The following is a 10,566-nucleotide window of genomic DNA, read 5'->3' on the forward strand; positions in this document are numbered from 1 at the left end:
TCCCTCTTTCCTGTGCTATACTAGTAGTATGGCATCCAGTCCAACTTTCAGTGCATTTTTGCCCTGGTGAGGACTGCTTGCACTGTGAGAACATGGTGTGCCTCAAAACCCTAGGTTGACGTTTGACATGTAGCTTTTGCCAACCACACAGAGATATCCCCAGGCCTTTTGTCAGTCTACAGCGAGCCTCATCAGCAGCCAAATTGCAGCGAGCTGATCATTTCAGCCTTATATAAACAGGCAGAAAATATACAAACAGTACATGTAGAAGATGATTTTAAGCTTCGCTTTGATAATTCCTTTTGTCTCTTTTTCTTTAAAAAAATAACCTGTGACTTTAACATTTGAATCATGAATAGGTATAATCATCCAGATAAATACTTGGTAAATATCAAATGACAAAGAAATGGACAGCAATCAATCATTGGTACTAACTGGTGCATGCATCCAGGTCTGGACTTGTGCAGTTTATTAGAATAGTATCTCCTATTGGTCTTGAGAGTATATCCCAAAGTTATTCTAAACGGAAGTACCTAACATTAATTTGGTGATTGAGATTTATATTTTTGATCCCGTTGCATGGACTGGCATGTGTGGTATACACCTCTTTTATACAAAAAACAAACATTCTGATGCTGCAATAATTAGTCGAGAACACACTGGACCTACAGTAAACACATACTCATCTTTGCACAAATAAATTATCCAGTAGTGCACACTCTCCAGCCTATTCCAATGAAATAGCAGAAAAACCTTCAATAGCATTTTAATCAGTGTTTTTAAACATCAGAAAACACTGCTGCCCGATGTCTGACCTTGGTGTATAGAACCTACATGCCCTGAATTAAAAACCATGAACTGTGTCACCAACCATATATTTAAAGAGTCTGCAAACTTAGGTGACCAAAAAGGTAAGCAACCAAAAATGCTAGTACATTACTCTCCGCAAACAAGCGTTGCTCATGGTGGTGTTAACGACAGCAGGAAAAGCCAGTAGCCATAAAGAAGGGCAGAGGAGAGTAGCGCAGACCTCAGAGCTAGCAGATGGAAAACAGGCAGTGCACTGCCAAAGCCTGACGTGAAATAAAAGTTCTCTGTGCATATTTTTCCAAGGGTGGATCGCGTAAAGCAGATCCGAGGGACCAGTCCATACAAGCAAGGTACCAAACCGAGAGAGTATTGACAACACGTGAACTTCTGAGCGACACAGTTTTTATTGCGAGAAGAAATAAGTCATTGTGATTTTCTTTGTTGAACACAAACACACAGTGAAGTCCAGAGTCAATAACCATAGCATGTCTATTGAAAGTGTTACATGATTCATTCATGCTTGTTTGACCATAAACTAAGGAGGAATTGTTATCACAAGAGACCCATTTTAAACTTGTTCTTCTAATTAGATGTCGACAAACAGTGATGAACTTTGACATTATTTTTGGCACGAAGGCCACACGTGAGTGCTGTTACAGGCATAGGATTACTGGTCTGTTTGACATGTCTGACATGAGCAAGCTCTGCTGAAGGCTGACAAATTATGAACATACATTATTGTTTTATTAGAATCCTTTAGAAAATGTAACCATTTCTCTCATGATTAGACAACCAGTGCCCACCATATCTGAGCACAGGTACGGTGTCCATATTATGACAGCCTCAGTAAACTCCTGCTGAGACTAAGGCTGTCCTAATATGGACACCGTACCAACGTACGGTACCGTGACTACAGTGAAAGAGGAGATCAAGGGGCAGTAGTGTTCCCTCTGCTCCTTGCTATCAGTACCATTAATCTGGGGAAGGGCTTGGTGATTACCAGACCCATTGTTTACAGACACCCTTCCTATGGGCGGTCAGCCTGTGGTCCTGTCTGTGTAGCTGTACGGGGCCACGGGCCACCTCCTCTAGAGACCCATATATGTTCGTAAAGGAATGAAGGGAAACATTCGTTGTGCCACTTTTTGATAATAGTCTTCAAAATTGGCTACTCCAGTGGCACAATGGTTAATCACAGATTAAGGTTGCAAAATTCCGGTAGATTACCCAAAATTCCCAGGTTTTCCAGAAATCTTGTCTGAATCTTCAAAAAAACTTGGAACCCTATCGCAACCCTATCACAGATCAAGCTCATAAGTAACAATGGGAAATAAAACGTTTGTTTGCCTGGGGATGTCTTGACATTGGAAAATATGATGCCCCATTGAGTTACATGGAACCCTCCCAGCAAACATGAGTGGGCTGTAGGTTGCTTATAAATGGGCTGTAAGTTGCTTGTAAATGGACCATATGAACAATCCATAGTTGAAACTCAATCCCTGCAAACAATGAGCCGTTAGGACGTCACAAAATGGTTGCCTGAAGTCTTCAGTACGTTGTGTCATGGTCCCCTGGAAGGTTTGTCTAGTTCCCAGTTGGTCCCAGGGAAAGTTTTAGGATGTTGTGTCATGGTCCCCTGGAGGTTGTGTCTAGTTCCCGGTTGGTCCCAGGGACGTCACCTGTTGGCCGCAAAGAAACGTTCTCCCTACCAAGGCACGCGCACCCTAGTTTCATTACACATTACCCCTTGTTACTGTTGCCAAGCCCATCAAGGCCCTGATTGGTGAACCGCTGATCCAGTCACAGCTCTTGGTCTTTTGGCAATGTTAGGGACACCCACACACACAGTGCTTTTAAAATATAGTGTTTTCAACTTACATATTTGACACACATGATTACATTGTGTATGTTTATTCATATAGTAATTATTATTTAACATTTCCTCACCTGGAATTTGAACTCACAACCTCTTGTTCACAGCATTCTAATCTTCCTGCTACGCCACCATGTCTGAATCAATGACTGATTTCACCTGTAGGCCTATTCCTATACTTTACACTTCAAAGTAAATCTCAGCGCTGTTAAAAATATTATATTTATCGTAGTAATTCAGGAGTTAACATTAAAACAGAATAATATTCCCCACCAACATTAGACAATTATACTGAAAACCCAAACTCAAAGTGCTGAAATAAGTAAATTAAATTGATGAGAGAATAGTCAGATTAACTGATATCTAAAATAGCAACGCAGTTGGCAGAGATGTATTATAGGCAATGAATGTGTAGGGAACTTCCAAAATTCTACAGACTTTGTGGCGCAGCAGAAAGAACAGCATACCCCAAATCCAGAAGTTATGAGTTTAAATCACAGGTGAGGTCATATAGAAAAGTCAGTAATGATCATGTCAAATGTAATTCTCATTGATTAGAGATATTTTACACTATGTTAGCTGAACATCGTACCACGTACCTTAAAATGCCCACTACCATTTAATTACCTTACTTATAATGGTTTGGGACACCTGGGACCATCAGGTGACAAAAACCTCCAGGGGTCCATGACAAAACATCCCAAGAACGTCCTAAAAACGTCCCCGGCTCAAACCTGGAACTATAAAATGGTCCCCTAGAGAACGTTCCCTTGGGGCCATCATGCGACGTCCTAAGGACTAGTAAAATAAAAGTCCTGAGAATGTCCTAAAAAGGTTATAAAAGGTCCTCAGTGACATCCTGGGAACTTACAGGGAACTAGACAAAGGTCCCCCAGAGAACATTCCCTTGGGACCATCACGCAACGTTCTTAGAACGTTCTCAGAATGTCAGTGGGATAAAGTTGCGTCAAAACCCTTAAGGGACCTAATGGGAACGTCGCCGAATGTCCTCAGGACGTCCCCTGTTTGCTGGGATGTCTGAACTCAGGGATGGAATGGGGGTATCCAGTTTGCTCATGCATTCTGTTTAACACCAAGCAGTTGATCATATTAGTTTGGCCAAACATGCTATAATACTTTATATAATCGTAATGCCTGAGTGGGCGATGTTCAAAGACGTTCATGAGATGGGCAGTTGCGTGAATCCGCCTGATTCTGTTCTAGGTGATTATGGACTGTTGCCTACTGTAGCTGACCAGTGGTCTGAGAGAAGCCACAGTCAGTAAGTCAGCAGAGATGTAACAGCTCAGGTCAGATCAGACGAGAACTCACATAGACGCTTAATCCCATCAAGGCCCTATTTCTCCCTGAGATTACACCGTGATACATCACTTTGATTCACCTTTATTATTTGATTTCTTCTATGGTTAATATGATAATACAGGACTATCATCCTGCTTTGGTGAAAACATCCTAATCCTTACTTCTAATTCAGCTCGAGTTTTGAGAAATGTTTTCCCCCTTAGGTTCTTACCCAGCACATTCCCAGAACATTAGCTAAGATTCCCATTAAATTCTATTTAGGATTTATACTAACATCAGGATCATAATGTCCCAAAAACATTCAAAGAATGTTTTTGATAACAAATACTTTTGTAAAAAAATATATATATATCCTTGGAATGTTCTCCTAACATTCACAAAAATGTTGTGCACAACATCTGTAACAACCACCACAAAACATTCCCCAAGTTCTCATTAGGTTTCCAGGTAATGCAATGACACAATGTACCAGTAATGTTTTCCCAGCAAACCAAAATGAGTTCTGTGAAAGTTCCCAGGACATTCATTAGGTTGCAGCAAATGTTCTCATAAAATGACTGTCCAGTCGTACTAATTATTATACAATGTTTGTATAAAACGTTAACCAGATGTTGCAAGAAAGTTCCCAGAACATATTTTGTCTATTCTTTAAAGGTTCCCAGAATGTTTCATTAGGATGTGGGAACAGTCTGGTGGGAATGTTGTCGGGACATCACAAAAGATACGTTCCCAAAACATTTTTTTTTCTTTATAAGTTCCTAACACATTTTTTTAGGTTGTGGTAACATTGTGGGGACATGAGAAGAAATATGTTCCCATAACACTAAAACTGTCACTTTCTGCTGACATTCAGATAATGTTTGTATCAGGGTGCACAAAACATTATTTTGATGTTGCAAGAATGTTGACAGAACAGCCTTCATGAGGTCTTTAAAGGTTCCCAGAACATTTAATTAGGTTGTGGGAACAGTCTGGGTACATTACAAGAGATAGGTTCCCAAAACACAAAATATGCTCAGTTGTGATGACATTCATACAATGTTTAAGTTAGGTTGCACATGACATTCCCTTAATGTTGTAAGAATGTTGATAGAACACCTGGTCTAAGTTCTTTAAAGGTTCCCAGATCATTTCATTAAGTTATGTGAGTTGTCTGGGATGTTGCAAGAATATTCTTGTGATATTCACGAAGGTTGCACAGAACATTCCTCACAATGGTGCCCCAATGTTCCACAATTTCCAAATTTGTCGGGTTTTATGACATTCATAGCATATTTGTTTTAATTTTTTACAGTTAGTCTAAATTATGCATTTATACATCTGGACAAAATAAAATAAATCCTCTCTTTTAGTAGATTATATCTGAGGCTCAATTTAACTTTTTTTTTAAAAGAAACGTAGTTAAAGAATATGAGAGATTGTACCAGCAATCTTCTGCAGCATGATGATTAACCCTCTGCGCCACCAGGGGATAGATGTGACCTTATATGGGTTTTTTCAGTCTAATATGGTAAATCAGGACACATAACACAATTTCTGAGTTTTTAAAATGTTCCCATCCTCTTCATACGCTGTGTACTTGTAACATTGTATTTTATAATAATAATAATAATAATAATAATAATATGATTTTGCTCTTTGCCCTTGGGTATTTATTTTTAACCATTTTAATTGAAAAAAATCACAGTAATGTACTTAATTGTTACCCAGAAATTATTTGAGCTTGAGATTTAAAAAATAGCAGCATTGGACCTTTAAATCAATAAAATATTATTGCATTGAACCTGAATTTATTTTTGTATATTTATTATGTATCATCATTTTTCAGAATGGGTATTGCATGCATTTGTATATGTTTTGCATGCGTTTGTGTGTGATGAAGAAAATAATCATACAGTGTTACAATTACACAGCACATGAAGAAGATGGGAACATTTAAATAACTCAGAAATTGTGTTCTGTGTCCTGATTGACCATATTAGAACTAAAAAAAACTGCATGGCCGCTGCTATCCCCTGGTGGCGCAGATTGTTAATGATCTGGCTGCAGAGCAGAAGATTGCAGGTTCACTCCCACATATTCTTGAATCATGTTTGTTTAAAAAATGAAAATGAAATTGAGGCTCAGATATAATCTACTAAAAGAGAGAATGTATTTATTTCATCCAGATATATATATCAGTCAGGAATGCAGAATTTAGACTAACTGTAAAAAAATGAAGGATTTTGCAAAAATATACAGTGAGGGAAAAAAGTATTTGATCCCCTGCTGATTTTGTACGTTTGCCCACTGACAAAGAAATGATCAGTCTATAATTTTAATGGTAGGTTTATTTGAACAGTGAGAGACAGAATAATAACAAAAAAATTCACATAAACGCATGTTAAAAATGTTATAAATTGATTTACATTTTAATGAGTGAAATAAGTATTCTGGCTCCCAGGTGTCTTTTATGCAGGTAACAAGCTGAGATTAGGAGCACACTCTTAAAGGGAGTGGTCCTAATCTCAGTTTGTTACCTGTATAAAAGACACCTGTCCACAGAAGCAATCAATCAATCAGATTCCAAACTCTCCACCATAGCCAAGACCAAAGAGTTCTCCAAGGATGTCAGGGACAAGATTGTAGACCTACACAAGGCTGGAATGGGCTACAAGACCATCCCCAAGCAGCTTGGTGAGAAGGTGACAACAGTTGGTGCGATTATTCGCAAATGGAAGAAACACAAAATATCTGTCAATCTTCCTCGGCCTGGGGCTCCATGCATAGTCACCAAGAAAACGATTGGTAACACACTACGCCGTGAAGGACTGAAATCCTGCAGCGCCCGCAAGGTCCCCCTGCTCAAGAAAGCACATATACAGGCCTGTCTGAAGTTTACCAATGAACATCTGAATGATTCAGAGGAGAACTGGGTGAAAGTGTTGTGGTCAGATGAGACCAAAATGGAGCTCTTTGGCATCAACTCAACTTGCCGTGTTTGGAGGAGGAGGAATGCTGAATACTTCTTCCAAGATGGCGTAGCAGTGCGGTCGCTTTTATTCATTGTCCCTGTGTAAATATCCCGTTTCTTGTTTTTTTGTCTATTTTGTATATATTTCTCAATTTTTACTTTTCATTCTTTAACTAAATATACTTTCCTGCAACCCGCCTCACCCAACGTGAAAAGGATTCTACTATTTCTTTATAACTTTCATCAAGAACCGTAAGCTGAAAATAGTGTAGCTGCAACTGAATGGCTACTTGTTATTAGTCACCGTTAGCGTCTTCACCACTGTCCGTGGCCTACACTATCCACCAGCCAGCTCTAGCTCTAGCCTGGACAATTCGTCGGCCAGTCTGCACAGCGTGCTATCGACCCAGCGTGCTATCGACCCAGAACTTATTGGACTTTCTGCCGGAATCACTGGACCCTAGCGCCGGATCATCGCAACCAGCTAGCTAGCTGCAACCTGTTGTTGGCTGATTACCATTGCCCTATAGCAAGCACCAGTTAGCCTTGAGCTAGCCTCAGGCCCATCTCCCGGCTATCTACCTCTCTGTCAACCGGACGGGACCTCCTAGTGTTGACACTGAGCCCCGCCGATCCAACACGACTGGTCTGCCGACGAAATATTCTGATGTGGTTTCAACAGGCTTCCCGTTGCGACGACCACGAAGATCCATCTGCCAGCCCCGGCCCGCTAGCACACGCAAACTACAACTGTGCTCCCTGCTAGCTGTGCTGAAGCACCAATTTGAACTGCTCTCGGACTCACATATTGCTGTTCACTGGACCTTATGATCACTCAGCTGCACAGCTGATGCCTGCTGGACTGTTCCTTTACACGGTACCCTGTCCTGTTTATTCTGTTTAGCCTAGCCCAAACGTTATCGCTATTTCCAGTTGTTGTCTTAGCTCTCTCTAATAACACCTGTGACTGCTTTATGCCTCTCTCCCATGTCAATTATGCCTTGCCTATTGCTGTTTGGGTTAGTTCTTATTATACAATTTCACTGTAGAACCCCTAGTCCCTCTCAAACTGCCTCAAATAGTTCCTTTGTTCCACCCCCCATACACGCCGAGACCGGCTCAATCGGTGCCTCCAGTGACGCTATCTCTTTCATTGTTACCCAACGCTTAGGGTTACCTGAACTGTACTCATATCCTTCCATATCCTTTTCTGTACATAATGCCCTGAATCTTTTCTACAATGCCCGGAGAACTGCCCCCTTTATTCTATGTACCCAACGCACTAGAAGACCAGTTCTTAAAGCCTTTAGTCGTATCCTTATTCTAGTCCTCCTCTGTTCCTCTGGTGATGTAGAGGCTAACCCAGGTCCTACAGCCCCCAGTATCACTCCTACTCCCCAGGAGCTATCATTTGTTGACTTCTGTAACCGTAAAAGTCTTGGTTTTCTGCACGTAAATATCAGAAGCCTCCTTCCTAAGTTTGAGTTATTCACTGCGTTAGCACACTCCGCCAACCCTGATGTTCTAGCAGTGTCTGAATCCTGGCTTAGGAAGCCCACCAAAAATTCTGAAATTTCCATCCCCAACTATAACATTTTCCGTCTAGATAGAACTGCCAAAGGGGGTGGAGTTGCAATCTACTGTAGAGATAGCCTGCAGAGCTCTATCATACTATCCAGGTCTGTGCCCAAACAGTTTGAGCTTCTACTTCTAAAAATCCACCTTTCCAGAAATAAATCTCTCACTGTTGCCGCTTGCTACAGACCCCCCTCAGCCCCCAGCTGTGCCCTGGACACCATATGTGAATTGATTGCCCCCCATCTATCCTCAGAGTTCGTACTGCTTGGTGACCTAAATTGGGATATGCTTAACACCCCGGCCATCCTACAATCTAAACTAGATGCCCTCAATCTCACACAAATTATCAACGAACCTACCAGGTACAACCCTAAATCCGTAAACATGGGTACCCTCATAGATATCATCCTGACAAACTTACCCTCTAAATACACCTCCGCTGTCTTCAACCAGGATCTCAGCGATCACTGCCTTATTGCCTGCGTCCGTAACGGGTCCGCGGTCAAACGACCACCCCTCATCACTGTCAAACGCTCCCAAAAACACTTCAGCGAGCAGGCCTTCCTAATTGACCTGGCCCAGGTATCCTGGATGGATATAGATCTCATTCCGTCAGTAGAGGATGCCTGGTTGTTCTTTAAAAGTAATTTCCTCTCAATCTTAAATAAACATGCCCCATTCAAAAAATACAGAACTAAGAACAGATATAGCCCCTGGTTCTCCTCAGACTTGACTGCCCTTGACCAGCACAAAAACATCCTGTGGCGTACTGCATTAGCATCAAATAGCCCCCGCGATATGCAACTTTTCAGGGAAGTTAGGAACCAATATACACAAGCAGTTAGGAAAGCAAAGGCTAACTTTTTCAAACAGAAATTTGCATCCTGTAGCACTAACTCCAAAAAGTTTTGGGACACTGTAAAGTCCATGGAAAATAAGAGCACTTCCTCCCAGCTGCCCACTGCACTGAGGCTAGGAAACACTGTCACCACCGATAAATCTACAATAATCGAGAATTTCAACAAGCATTTTGCTACGGCTGGCCATGCTTTCCACCTGGCTACCACTACCCTGGCCACCAGCTCTGCACCCTCCGCTGCAACTTGCCCATGCCCCCCGCTTCTCCTTCACACAAATCCAGACAGCTGATGTTCTGAAAGAGCTGCAAAATCTGGACACCTACAAATCATCTGGGCTAGACAATCTGGACCCTTTCTTTCTAAAACTAGCCGCCGAAATTGTCGCAACCCCTATTACTAGCCTGTTCAACCTCTCTTTCGTAACGTCTGAGATCCCCAGAGATTGGAAAGCTGCCGCGGTCATCCCCCTCTTCAAAGGGGGTGACACTCTAGATCCAAACTGTTACAGACCCATATCCATCCTGCCCTGCCTTTCAAAAGTTTTTGAAAGCCAAGTCAACAAACAGATCACCGACTATTTCGAATCCCACCGTACCTTCTCCGCTATGCAATCCGGTTTCCGAGCTGGTCATGGGTGCACTTCAGCCACGCTCAAGGTCCTAAACGATATTATAACCGCGATCGATAATAGACAGTACTGTGCAGCCGTTTTCATTGACCTGGCCAAGGCTTTCGACTCTGTCAACCACCGCATTCTTATTGGCAGACTAAATAGCCTTGGTTTCTCAAATGACTGCCTCGCCTGGTTCACCAACTACTTCTCAGATAGAGTTCAATGTGTCAAATCGGAGGGCCTGTTGTCTGGACCTATGGCAGTCTCTATGGGGGTGCCACAGGGTTCAATTCTTGGGCCGACTCTTTTCTCTGTGTATATCAATGACGTCGCTCTTGCTGCTGGTGACTCTCAGATCCACCTCTACGCAGACGACACCATTTTGTATACATCTGGCCCTTCATTGGACACTGTGTTAACAAACCTCCAAACGAGCTTCAATGCCATACAACACTCCTTCAGTAGCCTCCAACTGCTCTTAAACACTAGTAAAACTAAATGCATGCTCTTCAACCGAACGCTGCTTGCACCCGCCCACCCGACTAGAATCACTACT

Source organism: Coregonus clupeaformis, chromosome 4, assembly GCF_020615455.1.
Source record: "Coregonus clupeaformis isolate EN_2021a chromosome 4, ASM2061545v1, whole genome shotgun sequence".
NCBI lineage: Eukaryota > Metazoa > Chordata > Actinopteri > Salmoniformes > Salmonidae > Coregonus > Coregonus clupeaformis.